The following is a 21,279-nucleotide window of genomic DNA, read 5'->3' as shown; positions in this document are numbered from 1 at the left end:
CATACTTTATTAGATGGACATGAAATTTTACATGAGATAACTAGACATCCGCATCTTTGCCATGGTTTTAGTCCCATTCATTTATCATATGCCATCTCTGATTTATGAATTTTTCAAGTTGATGCATGTTTGGTTGACTTCCTTAAGCATGTTCAAAATTGCTTTGACTTTCTGATTTTCATTGACTGCCTTCCACTTGTCCAAATGAGATGAAATTTGACATGCTTACCATGCTGTGGGTTGTGATTGGTCATGATTTATTTGGTGATTTTTGGAAGTGTTCAAGATTGCTTTTGAGTTAAGTCTTGCTGTTGACTTCTATGAGCTTCTGTTTGCAACACTTTGACCTAATTTGTTCATGAAATGATGATGATGATTGATATGAATGTGAACCCAATTGGTTTTGTTTCTTGAATGTTTGAACATGACTTTGGACACTTGTCATTTGCTGTTTTGACTTTCTCATTCTCTTTTGACCCTAGGCTTGTCCTAGTGGTCCTGTTACTCACCTTTGAGCTCATGTTTTCAGGTTGACCAACAAATGACCAATGAGACCAATTCTTTTTGATTGAGCTTGCTTAAATATCATTGTCTAACTTGTTTGTTTTGTAGGTGGCTTGGCTCACATGCCTTAAGCCTTGTGCCTTGCACATCCATTTGCTTCTGATTAATCATTGATGTCTGTTTCTTTTTGCTTTGTTTTGAAGTTGCATACTAACATCTGCTTGACTGTTTCAGGTGCTTTTAGTTGCTCAGTTCCTTGTGAACTTTTGCTTTGCTTTGCTTGTATAAGCAATTTGCATTGAGGTATAACTTCATAACTTAATGTAGTCTGGAAGACCTGGCCTGTTACTTGGCCAAGCAACTGTCTAAAGTCCTCCTAAAGAGGCAATGTTTGTGGATGTTTAATTTTGTCCTTGTATAGAGTCAAAGACCTCCTAAGTGAAGAGGCAATTGGCAGAACCCAAGGGATATGCAATCTATCCCCTGCTATTCTGTGTGTCATCTGCTTTGCTCACACCACTGTGTTGATGCATTGCAGATACAAACCCAAGATCTTGTACAATTGTACAGTTGAGTCAGTTTCAAATGTGTAGAAGGGTTCCCACTTTCTGAACCCACACATTCTTGTCTTAAGCTCTCCCAGGCCAGGGATAAGAGCTGTGAAGTCTTATCTTCACTCACCTTTCATCAGCTTCACCTTAGCCCCTCAATGGCAAGGTTAAGAGCATATTCACCCAGTTCCAGAGGTTTGTTTGTTGAGGTTGATATGACCCCTCGACTAAAACCTAACCCTTGTTTGAGCCACTTGCTTGTGTATAGTGTGTGCTATCTGTGCTTGTATGTTTGTTTGACTTGCTTCTTGTGCAAGTTAGGGTTAGTTTAGACTTGCTTCCTGTGCAAGTTAGGTTTTGCTTGGCTTGCTTCCTGTGCAAGTTAAGTGTGCGTGTGGCTTGCTTCCTGTGCAAGTCATGTCTAGGATAGGCTGGCTCCCTGTGCCAGTTAGCTAGAAACCTTAACTTAGGGTTGATTTTGCATGATAACATCTAGGCTCGAGTCGTAGTCTCCCTAGTTGTGTCTCCCTCTGTTATCTGGTTAGGCTAATCCTTTATCCCTCTGTAGGGGAACTACGTCGCCCTGATCCTCATACCAGATGAGGTACGTAGGCAGGAGATGAGCAGATCTCTCCGGGCGCCTGTGTCTTTGTTTTGTGTTGTTGTGTGCTTGGAAGCTGATGTAAGTCCATCGAGTGGCATTCGGGTTCCAGTGTGCGTGTGTTTGGTTCAGATGCTGATGTAAGTCCAGTGATTGGCATTCAGGCTCCATGTTTGCCTTTGCCTGTGTTTGTTTGTGTGCGTGTTAGTCGAGCTACGAATGCTCTGATTCTCCTTCGTCCAAGGAGATACGTATGCATAGGATGCGACATCCTAGCGAGCATGTGTCGTTTCCCCAGTCCGAACTACTTCGACTCTGATGTCTATGCCTGATAGACTAAGTAGGCCCAGGATACGATATCCTGCCGAGTCAGTTTCAGTCTTGTTTTCTTGTGTCTCTTTCAGCCAGTGTGTGTGCGTGTTTGAGCAGTGTTTAGCAACCAATATTCCTTCCTTTTGTGCGTGGATCCCGTAGAGTACTACGGATGCGTAGGGGTGCTAATACCTTCCCTTCGCATAACCGACTCCCGATCCCATTCTCTTTGGTCGCGAGACCATGTCCTTTCCAGGTTTACTCTGAGCGTTTCCTTTCCCTCTTTTGGGATAAATAACGCACGGTGGCGGCTCTGTTGTTCTTGTTTCCCGCCGGTTTTTCGCGTAATGCGACAGCTGGCGACTCTGCTGGGGAACATAGAGAAGTTGACCTATGCTGGTCCATCTTCCCTGAGCGAGTCTCTCCTAGCGCTCTCTAGGTTAGGGTTTTGGTTGCTTTGTGCTGTTATTTATCGCATTCATTGTATATATTTGCATTTACTGCTTGCATTTATTGTTTGCATTAATGTTTGCATTCATATTCATCTGTTCACCTGGCTGGTTGTCTGTTTCTCTCTGTTGGGGTGGGAGTTACATGAGGTAAAAGGCCCAATACCCAGGCCATGAGTGAAATCTAGGATACTTAGGAATAGAGTGATTCATGGGAAGCGGGTGGTATTGCGCCACTTAGCGGAACATTGATATCACGAGCAGTTCAGACCCTGGTGGGATATTATCGTTACATACTTCGGGTGTGTATATGATGATGTTCTGCGAAAGGTTATTTATGCTGCGTTTCTCTCGACCTTACCCTGGCCTAGATGACACCCGTGAGTGGGGAGGGAATGATTATTATTACAGGTACAGTTGGTGACTTGTTGGTGACTTGTTGGTGACTTGTGATCCTGTTGGTGACTATTGGTTCAGAAGTTTGGGGTCTCAGATGACTTTGGGTTTCAGATGAATTTGTGGTTCCAAGTTCAAGCCGAAGCTTTGATCCTGTGTTCTGAGAGACACAGCCAACCAGTCGTGTCTGCATCATCTGCATCATAGCATATTTATTTTTCAAAAGAAACGCAATAAAAAAAAAGATACAAAAAAAAATGAAAAGGAAAGAAAAAAAACTAATCCCTGCATGCATATCATTTCTCAGGTACATTCCAGAGCTTGTTCACTGATAGAGATGGCAACAGTCCCAGAGTTGAAGCGGAAGACTTGTTCCTACAGCTTTCACCGTGAACCTTTGACGTCCCTGATTGAGTTGAGCAACCTTATGACCAGTGGTAGCCAGAAGGGGTTTGTTGACCAGTATGGAGATATTCTGACACTGTTGAAGATGGTAGTCGATCCGGTACCGTTGCAGACTCTTCTACAGTTCTACGACCCAGAGATTCATTGTTTCACCTTTCAAGATTATCAGTTGGCGCCTACTCTTGAGGAGTACTCCATTTTGCTGAGTGTCCCGGTCCGGTATCAGGTTCCTTTCTTGGATGTGCCCAAGGAGGTTGATTTCAGAGCTGTTGCCAGAGCTCTCCATTTGGGTATCAAGGAAGTCAGTGATAGTTGGAAGTCCAGTGGGGATGTTGTAGGATTGCCTTTGAAGTTTCTGTTGAGGGTAGCTAGAGAAGAAGCAGAGAAGGGAAGTTGGGAAGCCTTTCATGCTCAGTTGGCCGTCATGATCTATGGGATCGTCCTGTTTCCAAGTATGCCCAAGTTTGTTGACTATGTTGCAGTCAGTATTTTCATTGGAGGAAATCCAGTTCCTACTCTGTTGGCTGACACTTACTATGCTATTCACAGTAGGCATGGTAAGGGTGGGGCTATCAGGTGTTGTCTCCCGCTTTTGCTCAGATGGTTCTTGTCCCTCCTGCCAGTCAGTGGACCTTTTGTGGACGCTCAGAGCACGCATAAGTGGACTCAGAGGGTTATGTCTCTTACCTCCTATGATATCAGGTGGCAGTCTTACCGGATGGATGTGCGTAACGTCATTATGAGCTGTGGAGGATTCCGTAATGTGCCACTCGTAGGGACTAGGGGTTGCATCAATTACAACCCAGTTCTTTCTCTTCGCCAGTTGGGGTTTGTGATGAAGGGAAGACCACTTGAGGCTGAGGTAGCTGAAAGTGTGTATTTTGAGAAGCAGAGTGACCCGGCTAGATTGGAGCAGATAGGGAGAGCTTGGAAGTCTATCGGTGTGAAGGATGGATCTGTCTTAGGGAAGAAGTTTGCCGTTGCTATGCCTGATTACACTGATTGGGTCAAGGAGAGAGTAGAAACTTTGTTGTTACCCTATGATAGGATGGAGCCGTTGCAGGAGCAACCACCTTTGATCCTTGCTGAGAGTGTGCCTGCGGAGCACTACAAGCAAGCCCTGATGGAGAATCGCCGTTTGAGAGAGAAGGAGCAAGATACCCAAATGGAGTTGTACAAAGCCAAAGCTGATAGGTTGAACTTGGCTCATCAACTCAGAGGAGTGCGAGAAGAAGATGCTAACAGACTGAGAAGCAAGAAGAGATCCTACGGGGAGATGGAGAGCATGTTAGATGCAGAACACCGGGAGTGCTTGAGGCTACAGAGGGTTGAGGCCAGCTATCGGAAGAAGATCAGAGACTTGGAGAAGCAACTCAGAGATAAAGACATTCAGTTGAAGAAGGAAGTAGACTTGAGACAGGCATCAGAGAACCACCTTGGAGGAGAAGTGGGAGAGCTTAGACGACAACTGAAGGAGAAGATCACTCTTTTGCCAGAATGTTCAGAATGTGACCTGTTGATAGACCAGTGTCAGTACTTGAAGACTCTCATTCCGGGAGGCCGTTTGTCTTAGCTTGTATCTTTGATATGTATGTTGAGAATCACCTCCAGGCTTGTTGGATGGGATTCATTGTTGTACTCCGATTGTTTGGATTTTCTTTGTCGACTTTGTTGTATGATCCTGTTACTCATATATATGGGGTTGTTGGTTTCACCTTGTATTCATCATTCTTGTGTATGTTGTTTCTGTGCTTCTGTGTTGTTCTTGCTGCAGGTTGCCATCTTTTGAGGATGACTCAGGCTCTTTGAATGCCTGAGGAATGAACATATCATGTGCATCATACGCATCATTAGCACCATACTCATATCATTTTGCATAACAGGTGTTCTTGGTCGTGACTTCTCACTCTTGGTTCCTGTTCAGGCAGGATAGCTGATCAACGTCCGCACCGCTACTCAACAAGACTGAATCAACAGAGAGGTATGGATCAAGTTCAAGCAGAGTTGGCTGAGATGAAGGCTAACATGGCCCAGTTTATGAATATGATGCAAGGGGTTGCACAAGGTCAGGAAGAGCTTCGAGCCATGGTTTAGAGACAAGAGGCTGCAAATCCACCGGCCAACCATGCTCCGCCAGAGGGAGGCCCAATCGATGATAACAATGTTGCTGCTGCTGTACCCATCAACAACTATGCTGTAGGTGATGAGTTGGGGGGTATTCGAATCAACGGTCAACCTATTGTTCCAGATGCCGCTAATGCCAGAGTAGTCCGTGCCCCGGCCCGTAATCCTGTTCCGATTATTGACAGACAAGAGGATATGTTCTCTCTGCTTAGTGGAGACGAAGACGTTCTGGGAAGGGTTGATGAGAGGGATCGTAAAGTTGACGCCCTTGCTGAGAAGATCCGAGCTATGGAGTGTCAGAATTCTCTCGGTTTTGATGTTACCAATATGGGATTGGTGGAAGGTTTGAGAATCCCTTACAAGTTCAAAGCACCGTCCTTCGATAAATACAACGGTACTTCTTGCCCTCGCACCCATGTGCAGGCTTATTATCGAAAAATCTCTGCGTATACCGACGATGAAAAGATATGGATGTATTTTTTCCAAGATAGTCTATCTGGGGCTTCTTTGGACTGGTACATGGAATTGAAGAGAGATTCTATCCGCTGTTGGAGGGATCTGGGTGAGGCCTTTTTGAGGCAATACAAACACAACATGGACATGGCACCGAGCCGGACTCAGCTGCAGAGCCTTTGTCAGAAATCCAATGAGAGCTTCAAGGAGTACGCCCAGAGGTGGCGTGAACTGGCTGCTAGAGTTCAACCCCCTATGCTAGAGAGGGAGTTAACAGATATGTTTATCGGTACTCTTCAAGGTGTGTTTATGGACCGGATGGGGAGCTGCCCATTCGGTAGTTTTTCTGATGTTGTCATTTGTGGAGAGAGGACTGAGAGTTTGATTAAAACTGGGAAGATCCAAGATGCTGGTTCCTCTTCTTCTAAGAAGCCATTTGCTGGGGCACCTCGTCGAAGAGAGGGTGAAACTAATGCTGTTCAACACCGCAGAGATCAGAACAGAAGTGAATACCGTCAAGCTGCTGCAGTAACCATTCCGGCACCTCAGCCTCGTCAACAACAACAACAAAGAGTTCAACAACCGCAACAACAACAACAACAGCAACGTCCGTATCAGCCCAGACAGAGGATGCCTGTGCCAGTTAGCTAGAAACCTTAACTTAGGGTTGATTTTGCATGATAACATCTAGGCTCGAGTCGTAGTCTCCCTAGTTGTGTCTCCCTCTGTTATCTGGTTAGGCTAATCCTTTATCCCTCTGTAGGGGAACTACGTCGCCCTGATCCTCATACCAGATGAGGTACGTAGGCAGGAGATGAGCAGATCTCTCCGGGCGCCTGTGTCTTTGTTTTGTGTTGTTGTGTGCTTGGAAGCTGATGTAAGTCCATCGAGTGGCATTCGGGTTCCAGTGTGCGTGTGTTTGGTTCAGATGCTGATGTAAGTCCAGTGATTGGCATTCAGGCTCCATGTTTGCCTTTGCCTGTGTTTGTTTGTGTGCGTGTTAGCCGAGCTACGAATGCTCTGATTCTCCTTCGTCCAAGGAGATACGTATGCATAGGATGTGACATCCTAGCGAGCATGTGTCGTTTCCCCAGTCCGAACTACTTCGACTCTGATGTCTATGCCTGATAGACTAAGTAGGCCCAGGATACGATATCCTGCCGAGTCAGTTTCAGTCTTGTTTTCTTGTGTCTCTTTCAGCCAGTGTGTGTGTGTGTGTTTGAGCAGTGTTTAGCAACCAATATTCCTTCCTTTTGTGCGTGGATCCCGTAGAGTACTACGGATGCGTAGCGGTGCTAATACCTTCCTTTCGCATAACCGACTCCCGATCCCATTCTCTTTGGTCGCGAGACCATGTCCTTTCCAGGTTTACTCTGAGCGTTTCCTTTCCCTCTTTTGGGATAAATAACGCACGGTGGCGGCTCTGTTGTTCTTGTTTCCCGCCGGTTTTTCGCGTAATGCGACAATAACCCCTCGGGTTGACACTGTAGATAGCACAACTATCATGGTCATGCTCACAATCGCTTACCATACAAATATCCTTATGCATCATCACTAAACACCTTATGATGAAACGGACATCAAACACTTTGAACTCCCCAGGGCAGCCGTCTACCATATTAACAGATGAATTTCCATGGGCTGGCAGTGGGTTTGCTTTCACATTAGGTGCGTGATCCTCAAAGGACACCATTCCACTTTTCATAAGTTTTTGAACTTCGTATTTGAGCGGATAGCAGTTCTCAATGTCGTGTCCGGGTGCTCCTTGATGAAAAGCACAACGGAGGTCAGGCTTGTACCACCATGGAAGTGGTTCAGGAATTTGTGGCGGATTCCTCGGTTGGAGTAGGTTCTTGAGAACCAACGATGGATAAAGATCTGCATAGGTCATAGGAATTGGGTTGAAAGAGACCTTCTTCCTCTCAAAAGTTTGTTGTTGATGATTGTTGGTATTGTTGTTATTGTAGGTGTTTGTTCGTTGCTATGGTTGTTGTTGTTGACGATGTGGTTGTTGAATTGGTGTTGATTGACTTGCGGAAAATACAGGAATTACGAAGGATACTTGATAATGGTGTTGATGGGGTGGTTGATTCCTTTTGATATAAGGCCTCGTCTGCCTCCCACTAGAAATTGTGTTGGCTTCACTGTCTTTCTTCTTCCCGAAGCTGCTGCAATATCTCTTACTAGATGATGCTTCCTCCTTTGACAGTCGTCCTTCTCGGACACCTTCTTCAAGCCTCATCCCCATATTTACCATTTTGGTAAAATCATTGGGGGCACTGGCGATCATACGTTCATAGTAAAATAAACTCAGGGTCTTCAAAAAGATCTTTTCCATCTCCTTCTCCTCTAAAGGAGGAGTGATCTGAGCAGCTAATTGTCTCCATCTCTGCGCATATTCTTTGGATGTCTCCTTATCTTTATGAGACATGGACCTCAACTGGTCTCTATCTGGCGCCATATCTACATTATATTTATACTATTTGACGAAAGCTTCTCCCAAATCGTTAAAAGTGTGAATGCTTGCACTGTCCAACCCCATATACCATCTGAGCGCCGCACCAGTCAGACTGTCTTGGAAGTAGCGAATTAATAACTTATCATTGTCAGTTTGGGCAGAAATTTTGCGGGCATACATCACCAAATGACTGAGCGGACATGTGTTCCCTCTGTATTTTTCAAAGTCATGCACTTTGAACTTCACCTGAATCTTCACATTTGGCACCAAACATAATTCAACAGCACTCTTCCCAAAAAGATCACATCCTCTTAATGTCTTCAATTCCTTGCGCATCTCAAGAAATTTATCCTTCATTTCATCCATTTTCTCATACACGTTCGGGCCCTTAGATGGCTCGGAATGATAAATGGTGTCCTCCACACGAGGTAAGGTGTGCACAACGGGAGGTGGTACAAACACGACTGGACTAGATGCCGACATAGAGGCAAAGGTAGGCGCAAAGCCTTCAGGCATGAAGTTCGGCGGCATTCCCCAAGGGAATCCGGAAGGCATGGCAGACGCAAAATGAGCGGTAGCAGCAAGTATGGTAGAGGTAGCCACCTCTGAAATAACAGTCCTTTAAGGAGGAGGAGTTGCAGGTGTTGGAGAAGACTGGCTCTGTGCAGCTAGAAATGACTCCATCATGGAAGTCAGGTGGGCGATCTCGTCCGTTAGCTCTATATTCTCTTGCTTAATATGTTCCATGATTCTGGAGTGATTGGCGCGAGTGTTATACCGATGAGTCAGCTTGGCTGAAGCACAGAAGAAACACCAATGAGACATCTGGTGAAAGAGAAACCTGCTTATGCAAATGATGCATGAAATGCAATGCTTGTTTATTATTTTTTTTCAAGGAACTTACTATATTATTTGCGAATATATATATATATATATATATATATATATATATATATATATATATATATATATATATATATATATATATATATATATATATATTTAACAACAATTGCAATAATTTGATATGACCAAAAATCTCTTTTCATTTATAATTGGAAGGATTACACTGAGTACAATTTCAGAAACCAAAATGGAAAGTACAAGAAAAAAGGAGACTAGTCATCCTAAGGATCCCTAACAACAATGTAAGAAGATCTTGCTGTAGGCGCATACTTCCTTCGAATGCATCGAATCTCGGTCTCGAAAGAAGCCTTCATCTGAGTCTTCTCGAGGACAAGCTAATCAACAATTTTCCTCCAAGCAACGGAAGGCTAAGGCATGCTAGAAGATGAAACCTTCGGCTCTCTCTGTCTCTCTATCACTCGGCCTTCAAGTAGCTCAATGAGTGCATCTTTGTCCTTAGACTCTAACTGCAACTCCTCATGCTTCTTTCTCAAAGCACGAAAACGCTCTTCCCACATATCCTTCTCTTGCTTCATCTTAACAAGCGCGTCTTCTAACTCCTCTACATCTTGGTTAGGGAGAGTTAATGGCTTAACCACAACCATAGGTATAGGTCTTTCACAAGGATAAGGCATCTTCAACTCCAAAGCTCTTTTCTTCACCCAAAGAGTGTAAGCTTCCAAAGCTACACAATTGCACAGACCAAGCTTGGATCTTCCCTTCCTATGCATATTATGCCAAGCATGCACAATCTTCTGCTTCAAATGTTGGGGATCTTTACCCTCTTGATAGAAAAGACCTTCTAACAAAGTGTTATTAGGTTTGTCTCTCAAGGGGAACCCAAGTTGACGACGAGCCAAAGCAGGGTTATAGTTAATTCCTCCTTGCGTACCAATGAGAGGCATATTAGAGAATTCACCACTACAATCAATAATCTCCAAACTGCTCAAAAAAGGATCATACCAAACTATACCGTCATTAGTGAGAGACATAAGTCTCTGAGACCACCATAGACATTGTTTGTTCTCCACAAAAGCAGGTGTCTGAGGCAAATGCGAAATAAACCACTTGTACAGAAGTGGAATGCAACAGACAATAGTTCCACCACCCTTAGAGTTCCTTAGATGCAAAGAGAAATACATATCACCCAACAAAGTAGGCACAAGATTCCCAATCAAGAAAAGTCTAATGGCGTTAACATCAACAAAACCTTCAATGTTAGGGAACAAAGCTAATCCATAAATGAGCAACACAAAGTGTAGCGGTGTATTCGTCGCTATATGATCTATCGATTAAATCATAAGCAAGAGATACATTGAAATTTCGAGTCGCCACCGCACTTTTATTTATCCAAAGGACTGGCTAAAAAGCGAACAAAAGCCTAAGAAGTTTTACACGTAGAAAACTAATAAAAAGATCAGAGAGTCTGGGTAAGGGGTAAATTACGCAATGGGAAGGTGTTAGGCACCCACTACGTCCTAGGTACTCCTAGGGAGCCCTTTTCACACTTGTTGTAAAAATTGTTATTTGTTATGACATAAAGATTGTGCAAACATGATTGGGATGATGAGAAAAGAATATACAAGTTAGTTATTTTTGTGTTATTGGGTTCGAACGGATGAACCCGTTGCCTACGTACCTTCCATCAAAGGTAAGGATCAGAACGCCGTAGTTCGGCTAAAAGATTTCCAAAAGTTGGTGGATTCAGTTTTAAACACAAGCACTGAGGCTTTTCATTATCAATGAGAGAACACTCGACCAAAAAAACAACATCCACCATGTGAGGATAGCTTCGACGCACTAGAGGGGTTAACCCTGTTTTCAGTACGGAAGTCTTACTGTCGACTCACTAAGGATAGGCAAGATTTACATCAACCACAATGATAATTGAAGCCTATGGCTAATGCATGAAAAGATTAATGGACAAAGCCAAAACAAGTGAATGAGTGAAGTTAATTGATTGTGTTTATGAAAATGGAGTCAAAGTATAATTAAGATCAATTCAGATAAGTATTATGAAATGAAGTTTGAAAAAAGGTCAAGGACTTGGGTCCAGGTTTTTAGTTAGAAAACATGAAGATGTTTGCACAACACTTATGTCAAGTTTGAAAAGTAAAGTGTGAAAAAGTCTAGGACATAATGAATGATGAATGGATGAAGATGGAAAGTAAAACTTCTTAGAAGGTTCACTTCTTGAGATCATATGGGAGATGATTCAAGTGTGTCCTTTGGAATGCAATGGATAATAGAGAACAAACAAAGATGAAATCCAAAAGGCGGATATCGGATGCCAATCACTGGGCTTATACCAATCTCCTAAAACAGAATGGGATATCAGATGCCACTCAATGGACTTACCCTAATCTCCACAGAAGAAAACAAGAAATGGGATATGAAATGTGGAAGTCAACTGCCAATCTGTCTGGACTTAGGTTAACCCCACACATATGATCATAGGACTACCAATGCCTCATTGCAGGGACTTACAAGGATCCTCACATACAAGAACAATGCAACAATATGATCACAGGAATGCAAATGCCAACTTACAGGGACTTATAATTGCAACCTCTCATACAAACAGATAAAACAAACTATGATCACAGGAAAACAGATGCCAACTTACAGGGACTTATAACTGCAACCTCACATACAAAACCAAACAGATCAAAATATGATCACAGGATAACAGATGCCAACTTACAGGGACTTACAACTGTATCCTCACATACAAACAGATAAACAAAAGATATGAGTGGCCAATGAGGTCTTACACTCTATCCTTCCATATCATAGGAACAAATGCCAAAGCAATGGACTTACAATTGTCCTCAATGGGCAAACAACAATAACAAAAGTCTCACAGACAAATGATATGATCATGCACTAATGGCAATTGATGATGATGATAAATGCATAACATACAAGCAAACAAGTGCATATGAAGCAATCAATCAATCAATGAATATCAAACAGCACACTCTATAGCCAAACAATGGGGGGCTCACACAAGAGGGTTTGACTTTGAAAGTCCACTGTAATGGGTAAAAGTCGCTCTTAACCTTGCCATTGAGAGGCTAAGGTGAAGCAGATGAAAAGGAGATGAGGGGTGTACCTCATTGCTTCTATCTCAGATCAGAGAGAGCATCAAAGAAAGTGTGGGAGTTCAGAAAGATGGAACTCTCTCCCCATTATTGACTCGATTAGATCTTGGGTTTTTATCTCAATGCTTCAACCATGTAATGGGAGCAAAGAGAGGACACACTGAATAGTGGGGGATAGATTGCTTATCCCTACCTTCCACCAATTGCCTCAAATGAGGACTTTCCCTGCTTAGGACAAAATTAAACACACACAGGCATTGCCTCTTAAGGAGGACTTCAGACAGTTTGCCCGGTCAAATAACAGACCGGGTCTCCAGACTACATGAAGAAGAAGTAATTATACCTCAAAGCAAATGCTAAATAGCAAAGCAAGCAAGTTCAGAGAACTTAAGCAACTAAAGTACCTGAAAAGGTCAAACCAATTAGTAAACAGCTCAACAGTCAAAATCAAAAGGAAATGAACCAATAGTCAACCACAGAGGGACCAATTGTGCAAAGCACAAAGACTCAAGTATGTGAGTCACACCTACAAAACAAAGGTTAGCACAATATATAATTCAACTCAAACAAATTTGAATGGTCTTTGAAGCATTGGTGCTTAACCTGAAACAATAGCTCAATTGTAAGCTCAAAAGACCACTAGGACTAGCCTAGGGTCAAAGGTGAAAGAAAAAAAGTCAAACAGCAAAGGAAAGTCAACCCAATTCATGGTCAAACATTTAAGAAGCAATATCAATTGGATTCATAATCAAATCATGCATCATTGTTATTTCATATGCAAAAGAGTGCAAAGCATGGCAAGAAAGAGCACAAATAGGTCAACAGCAAGACCTCTTTCAAAAGTCAACTCAAATAATCTCAAAAATCATGAAATAAATCACACTTAAACCTAACATCTAGCATGGTATACATGTAAAATTTCATTGCATTTGGATGAGAGGAAGGCAGTCAAGTAAAATCATGAAGTCAAACCAAATTCAAGTAAGCATAATGAAAGTCAACAAGCATGGGTCAACTTCAAAAAATCATATCAAATTGAAAACAGAAGAGAAATGAATGAGATTAACACCAATGCAAAGCTCAAGATGTCTAGTTATCACATATGAAATTTCATGGACATACAATATGATGTGAGGATTTCACAAAAGATTTGGCAATGTATAGCACAAAAAGTCAACAAATGACTAAGCATGGAAGAAAATTCTCAATCAAATGGAAAACAGCAAGATTAATTCCAAGAAAATTCATACACAAACTAGACATGTAAGAGATCATTCATGCAAAATTTGGAGTCATTTGGATGTAAGGAAGCATGTGAACAAAAATTGGGAAAATGCATATCATTCATGTAGCACCAAATGTAACACACAACTTCAGAAAATCATAACTCTCAATCCACAAATGATAAATGCACAAACTTTATATGGAAACAAAGGTCAAGGAGTCTAGTTTTACCACAAAAAATTTCAAGCTCATTGGATACAACATGACAATTTCACAAAAGGAATGGCTCAATGTATCATTTATGCATACATGTCAAGAAAATAATTATCAATTAAAATCCAGCCGATGGAAAATTAATTAAAAATCATGATTAAATAATAGACATCTTTGTGATCATCATGCAAAAAAATTTCAGAATTTTTGGAGTTGAAATGGATGAGAAATTAATTGTTGAAGTTGATGAACAATTTGGATTAAACATGAACAAAAGCATGGTCAAACAAGGTCAACAATGGCAGTTTGGTAATATCCGCAGTCACTTATTGAAGTGCTGCGTTTTGGGGAGAGAAACGAAATGTTCTCATTGGCTCTCAGCCAATGGAACAGTAGCAAGGCCAAATGAACTCAAATTCCGAGTTTCTAAAAACCCTAGGGTTTAACAGCCAAGTTCAGCATTCAGGGCATTTTGTTCATTAACAAAAATCAAACCAAGTTCGTCCAAACAATCACAACAGCATACATTGAAATACATCATGCAACATGAAAGCTGGGTTTATGGAAGAACATTAGGGTTTATTTCAACAGCAATGTTTCATCATCTTCATGTTCAAACACCAATCGAAACTCAAGTAATTCCATTCAACCATCAAAGCAGTGAAACAAATAGTGTTCATGCACCAACAGACAAACAACAAATCCAATCATCATTCATGTAAGTATTCTGGAAACTCATTTAGGGTTCATCACAGCAGCAATGTTCATCATCATGTAATCATCATGAACAAACATCAAGCAAACAGCATGGCAACTATCAACATTCTTCATGACATAACAACAAAACAACATGAGCATGAAGATTTCTGGGCAGGGTTTCCAAAACTGCAGCAAACATTCATCATCATCATGAACTCAAATTTCGAAATGTCCAGAAATCCAAATCAAGTGCACCAACAGCATCCTTAAACATCAAGCATCACAAATATGGTGTTCATTTCCATTAAAACAAACTAAACACACCAAATCGAAGGAAAACATATTTGTGTATGCAAATGAAAGTTCAAATTTCTCCATCATGAGAGCATCATTTTAAATGAAACAAATTGCATTGAGACCAGCATATAAGGACCTTTCAGAAGCATAGCATAGCAAGGCAAATAATGGAAGTCGATTGCTTACTTGATTTTGAAGAAAATCGAGCTGCAATGTTGTTTTGGTGGTTATGAGTGCAAACAGATGAAGAGAGAGTGTTAGAATGATGAATCCTTGAGGTAAACCAGCTCAAAACCGCACGTGGGAGCTTGAACCAACCTTTGCCATTGTTGAACTTGATGAAAAGCAGAGTGAGAAAGAGCTGTTACAGCAAGGGAATGGAGGTTGATTAAGCTTCAAAATGTTGTTTGGACTATGGAGGAACCAAGTGTGCTCGAGTTTCTTTGAGACCTTTGAGCAGAAATCCAAGTCGAACCAATATGCAAGAAAGAGAGAAAGTGTATTTTCTGTTTGGTAGGCTGCAAAAACTAGGGTTGCAATTGGCAGAAGAATGACTTTATATGACCTGTTTAGCATCACTTAATCATGTGGTAAGCTGGTTTAGTGTTAATGAACTCAATTGCATTTTTGCTAAGTTGGAAACAAGTGAACAAGGGAGGTGCAATGCTTGGTCGAATGGGCCTTGGAATGAGCAGAAAAGGACATTTGCAAATGCTGTTTGTGGTCTGTACCAGAATGCTGTCCTTGCTTTTACTTATGTGAAGCCAATTGCCATTTTTTCAAGTTTTGCATTTTGGTCAAAATGATGGTAAAATAGTGGTATGATGATGGTTTAGGGCTTGGAGCAAATCACAAATATGATATGAAAGCAATCTCAATTGGCAAAATGGTGAAAAAAGTCCTAATTCAAAAAGTCAAAGTTTGGTCAAACTTTGATTTTAAAAGGAAAAGGTCAAAAAATGCCATTTTGATTGGCAAGGTTTTGGAGAATGAGGAATGAATTTTTGGAAAGAGGGTGTTAAATGGAGTGTGTAGGAAAAAATCCCACCAAATTTGGCCAAGGGAATTGAGAGATATGCTCATTTGAAGTTCAAAAATTGGTGAAAATGATTTGATCATATCTTGACAACCACACATGGGATTTGAGAGTTCTTGGACTTTTTGAAAATGGGAGAACAAGATCTTCAACTTTCATGTTGGGCAAAAATTCATTTGGAGCTTGTATCATGATGTAAGTTGAGGATCAAGAAGTTTCCATTTTTGGCAGTTGAAATTACAGGTCCACTTTCTATTTCTGGAAAATTTTCTGTTTGACTTGATTTTCTTCCATGATGAGGTTGAACATGATAGATGAGACTTATACAAGCATGAATGAGCTCCTTCAGATCAATTCTATCCATCAAATCCTTGATTAAATCAACAGTTGACCAGTTTGACTTTTCTAGGGTTTTGAGTGACTGGACCACTTCTGATGAATTCCAAACCCTAATTCCTTGAGAACTTGACTTCCAATGATGTCATAAGATGTATGAACTCTTGATTATTGATCATGGTGCCCAAATTCTGCAAGAATGGCCACCATCCATTGCTTTGACTGACTGTTGACTGATCTTGACCTAATTGCTGATGATTGCTTCAACTGCAAGCAACAAGGTTAGACTGACAATATTTTTGTACTTTTTGAATGACAAGCATGTGAAAGCAAAGATATACAAATGCAAAGTATGCTTGGTGATCAAGAAATCAACCCACAAGGCAACCTACCCACTAGGAGGGGACAAAGGCATGCAATGATCCTTGAGGCCATGGTATGAATGATATGGGCCATGAGGGATCTTAGGGCCCAAAATTGGGGTCTTACAGATGCCCCTATTTAAGGTCATTCTAGCCGGAGAAGTGAAGTTTAGAAATCTTCATCTCGACGCGGTAGAATGGGCTTAAATAACAGTAATGAGACAAATTTTGGTCCCTAAGAGATCTCATGATGCAAATGTATGCGTGCAAAAGACACAAATTCTGTGGGGAACATGATTCACACAGAAGAAAAGACGATCCATCGGAATAATACACTCACCAGGAACAGAGACTCTAACAAGACTCTATGGGGATAATAAAAGAAATGTGTGAACAAGACATGACTCTAAACTGGGGAAAAAACAAAACTGACACAACGTGAACAAAACACGACTCTGATTAGGGAATACGGAAAAAAGATTGGAGAACTCACTGGGGAGTGAAGGACTCACACTGGGAAGAGATTTCCAAATGGAAAATAAATCCATTGGAGAGACACAAGCTGACTCCTGAGGAGAAGCAAAAGAAAACTCCACTGGGGAGGTAACAAGCAAAATGAGATGTTACCGGGCAAGGGTAACAAACTCAGGAAGGAACACCAAGGATACCGGGTTGTAGGTATGTAACAGGTGACCGACCAAAGACGTGAGTTGGTGTGTGTTCCAAAACACTCATCATCCTGAAGTGAGCGAAAGCAAACTTGTTTATAGGATGGATATTTGATTCTGTAAAGAATGCAAATCTTACTCAGTTGGGGAAACAAACAAAGTGTTCGACAAGAGAGTGCATGAGATATATTATTCATAGCCGTCAAAACGTGAATAATATACTCGCATGGAAAGTTATCCTGAACCGGGTTGTAGGTTGTTTATAGGATAAGATCCGGAGACGTGAATTGGTTTGTGTTCCAAAACACTCATCATCCTGAAGAGAGCGAAAGCAAACTTGTTTATAGGATGGATATTCAATTCCATAAAGAAAATGAATCTTACTCTGAGGGGAAAACAACAAAAGATTGACCCAAGAGTGAACGAGATATAATATCCATTACCGTCAGAACGTGGATAGAATACTCACAAAGGAAGATTATCCTGAACCGGGTTGTAGGTTGTTTATAGGATAAAATCCGAAATCGTGAATTGGTTTTCACTTCCAAAACACTCATCATCCTGAAGAAAGCTAGAACAGCAGACTTGTTTATAGGATGGACATTCAATTCCACAAGGAAAATGAATCATACTCGACTGGGGAAGATCAACAAAGGACTCCAACCAAAGAGCGCATGAGACATATTATTCATAGCCGTCAAAACGTGAATAATATACTCGAAAGGAAAATTATCCTGAACCGGGTTGTAGGTTGTTTATAGGATAAAATCCGGAAACGTGAATTGGTTTGTGTTCCAAAACACTCATCATCCTGAACACGAATTGGTTAAAGGATGGCTATTCGATTCTACAGAGAATACGAATCTTGCTCAGTTGGGGAAAATCAACAAAGGATTCCAACTAAAAAGCGCATGAGAAATATTATTCATTACCGGCAGACCGTGAATAATACACTCGAAAGGAAAAGACACCAGAGATACCGGTTACTGGGTATATAATAGGTGACTAACCAAAACAGAGAGACGATCGATACCAAGCATACGGGTAAACGAAAGACAACTCAAAGGATAAATTGCAAGCATCCGACAATTATCCGACAACAAAGAAATATTCGATTCCGCAAAGGGAAATAACGAATCATACTCGACTGGGGAAACACAAAAGGCTTCGACTGAAGAGTGCATGAGATATATTATTCATTACCGGCAGACCGTGAATAATATACTCGCATGGAAGATTATCCATAACCGGTTACTGGGTTAATAAAGGATAAATCAACCGGACAGAAAGGCATCGGGATACCGAACTAGGTATATAATGATAACCAATCAAAAGGAGCAACAGACATTACCGACAAAAGGGTAAATGAAAGGCGATCTGCTGAGGATAATTTGCAAGCATCCGGCAATTATCGACAGAGGACTAGCTGGGGATGCATTGATAAAGAATCAATGATCCAGGGAACAAATCACGAGCATACGGTGAAAGGACCCACTGGGGATAAAATTGCTAGCATACGGCAATTATCCACAAAAGACTTGCTAGGGATATAAGTGCTGATCTGAGCAACTTATACAAGCAAAGGAAAATCATCATCAAATATATTGAATGAAGATAACCACAAAATTAGGGTTTACATCTACCGAATACGGGGTAGAAGACCAAAACTCCGCGTGGGGATAGAACAAATCACAAATCCGCACGGGAAACCAAAATAGGGTTTATAACAAACCGCAAACTGCTGAAGAGCAGGACAATAGGATTTACAACTACCGGGTAGTAGGTAGAAAACCAAAACTCTGGCTGGAGAATAAAAGGTGTATAACCACAAATTCTGTTAAGAAAGCCAGGAAAAGTAGGACTTACAACTACCGGTTATGAGGGTAGAGGCCCAAAAACAATCCGCTGGGGAACAACCCACTGGGAAGCACAAGACATTTGACAAATAGCCAATTCGGGAATGATCCGAAAAGACGGACTGAATCAAGACACGTCCTAATGAGGATATAGCTCAAATAGGAACTTCCATCCCAATATATGTGTTGGGAGGAAACGGAAGAAACCGTCATCCACGAGGGTATATCTCAGTGGGGAACTACAGAAGGAAAGACAAACTTTCTGCTTATGGGGTTGACTCTATATGGAGAGATTTATAAACACCCGACATCTGCTTGAGGAGATCCGTAAAGAGATCTATATCACCATAGCAGGAGACACGACAAACAAAAGATATATGGCAAGAAATGCAACATGAAGATCTTGAATGTTTCATGAATATGCATGAATATGCGTGATTTATGTTTGATGAATGCTGACAAAACAGACAATTCTAACACAACAGGTTCAGGAACCGAACGTCCGGTATTATACTTCCAGGAAAAAACCAACTGGAGAGCCAATCTGCGGAGATCTATACTGTAAAGCAAAGATCTGCAAGTACTGCTGAAGAAGCAGAGAATCATAGATATCAGGAAACAACCCAATCAGGGTACAGAAAGTCACAACGGGCGAAACGGCCACCAAGACGAATCTGTAGGGGAACAAGAGAAGATCCCAAAGATATCTGCATGGGATCCCAGTGTCAACTGAGAAACAAAAGGTGCAGTGCACAAGCACGGACGGCTGTAGAAGCAAATCCATATAACTCCGCTGGGGAACAACCCGCTGAGGGAGAATGATATCATCCAAATAGAATCGAACTGCATAAGCAACTCTACTGGGGAAAACTGTCGGCTACTCTCTTGGGAACGAGCCACTGAGGGAGGACAGATTAAACAAGTAGATTCTGCAACGAACCGCTCCACTTGGGGAAAATACACAGCAAACTGATCACAACAAGTAGATTCTGTAATGTAAGCCACTCTACTGGGGATCACAAACAGTCAGGAAATCAATCCGTTCACTGGGGGCAAAAGCCATCATCCGACCATACTGGGGATTGAAAGAGTATTCAACAGGCAAAACTGCCACAACAAACATTCTGCAGACTAAGCTGAGGAAAAGATGGTTGCAGTACACTGGGATGTCAACCCAAACAACCACTAAGTAGGAAAATAAATCCTGCTCTGCTGAGGAGAAATAAGTACTCTGATGGAGAGATAACAGCAAATCCGCGGACGACTTCGCCGGGGAAAGGGTAAAGTATCGGGTATCAAACCACTGACTTACCGAGTCTTCAACAACGTTCTGCTTGCGATTGTACTGGGGAACCACCCCAACAACAACTTTATTTGAGGAACAACCCCAACAAAGATCTGAAGAAAGAAGATACCACCGAACCAGGAATATGAACAAATGTCTTACCTGTTGGGAATCATGCCACCCTCGGGAGAGCACTGAAATATTCTTGAGTATCCTTTCAATCTTGTGAATGTTCACTTTGTCTAAAACGACAATTTTGAAAAATTGATTTGTTTAAAACAATGACATTTTTATCAATTTAAAACATGCAAAACATTTGTTGAATTGAAACAAATAAGAGTGCAAATAATTGGATAAAAAGCTCAAGTTGATTTGATAGAATGGTAGCCTGCAAATGGCAAGACTCCATAGATCTGTACAAATTTGAAATCAGTGATATATATTGGAAGAGGGCTACATTGAACATAATGATCCTTTCTCTACCAATTTGAACCTCGATGTATCCGAAGCTTCAGTTGACGACGAATCGAGAATTTGCTGACGAAATGACGACTGATGAACAGAAAGTCTTGTCAGGATGCAGTTACTTGCCAAATCCCTAATTTTTGCCTAGATTGCCCCAGGGTGAGGTACTCAATCTAGCGGGATGCAAATATATCCTTTTTTTCAAGTCTCTAATTTTTGCCTGAATTACCCTTGCGGGTTCTCCACCGAGACGCTCATTTTTGCCTAAGCCGCCCTCTCGGGTTTTCAACTTAGCGAGCTATTCTGTTTTTTCATTCTTTTTTCATTTGCATATACTTTTTTTTTTTTAGGCAAAGTATCTCCTAACTGCATCTGAATTCACAGGACGAGTGAAATCCTCCCCATCCATTGTTGTAAGCATCAAAGCACCGCCTGAAAAGGCTCTCTTAACAACATATGGACCCTCGTAGTTTGGAGTCCACTTGCCCCTGGAATCGGGCGCGAAAGACAAAACTTTCTTGAGCACAAGATCACCTTCTCGGAACACGCGAGGCTTGATCTTCTTATCGAATGCT

This window comes from Lathyrus oleraceus, chromosome 1 (assembly GCF_024323335.1).
Source record: "Lathyrus oleraceus cultivar Zhongwan6 chromosome 1, CAAS_Psat_ZW6_1.0, whole genome shotgun sequence".
NCBI lineage: Eukaryota > Viridiplantae > Streptophyta > Magnoliopsida > Fabales > Fabaceae > Lathyrus > Lathyrus oleraceus.
The sequence above is the reverse complement of the archived record's forward strand: the minus strand, read 5'-3'. Positions refer to the sequence as shown.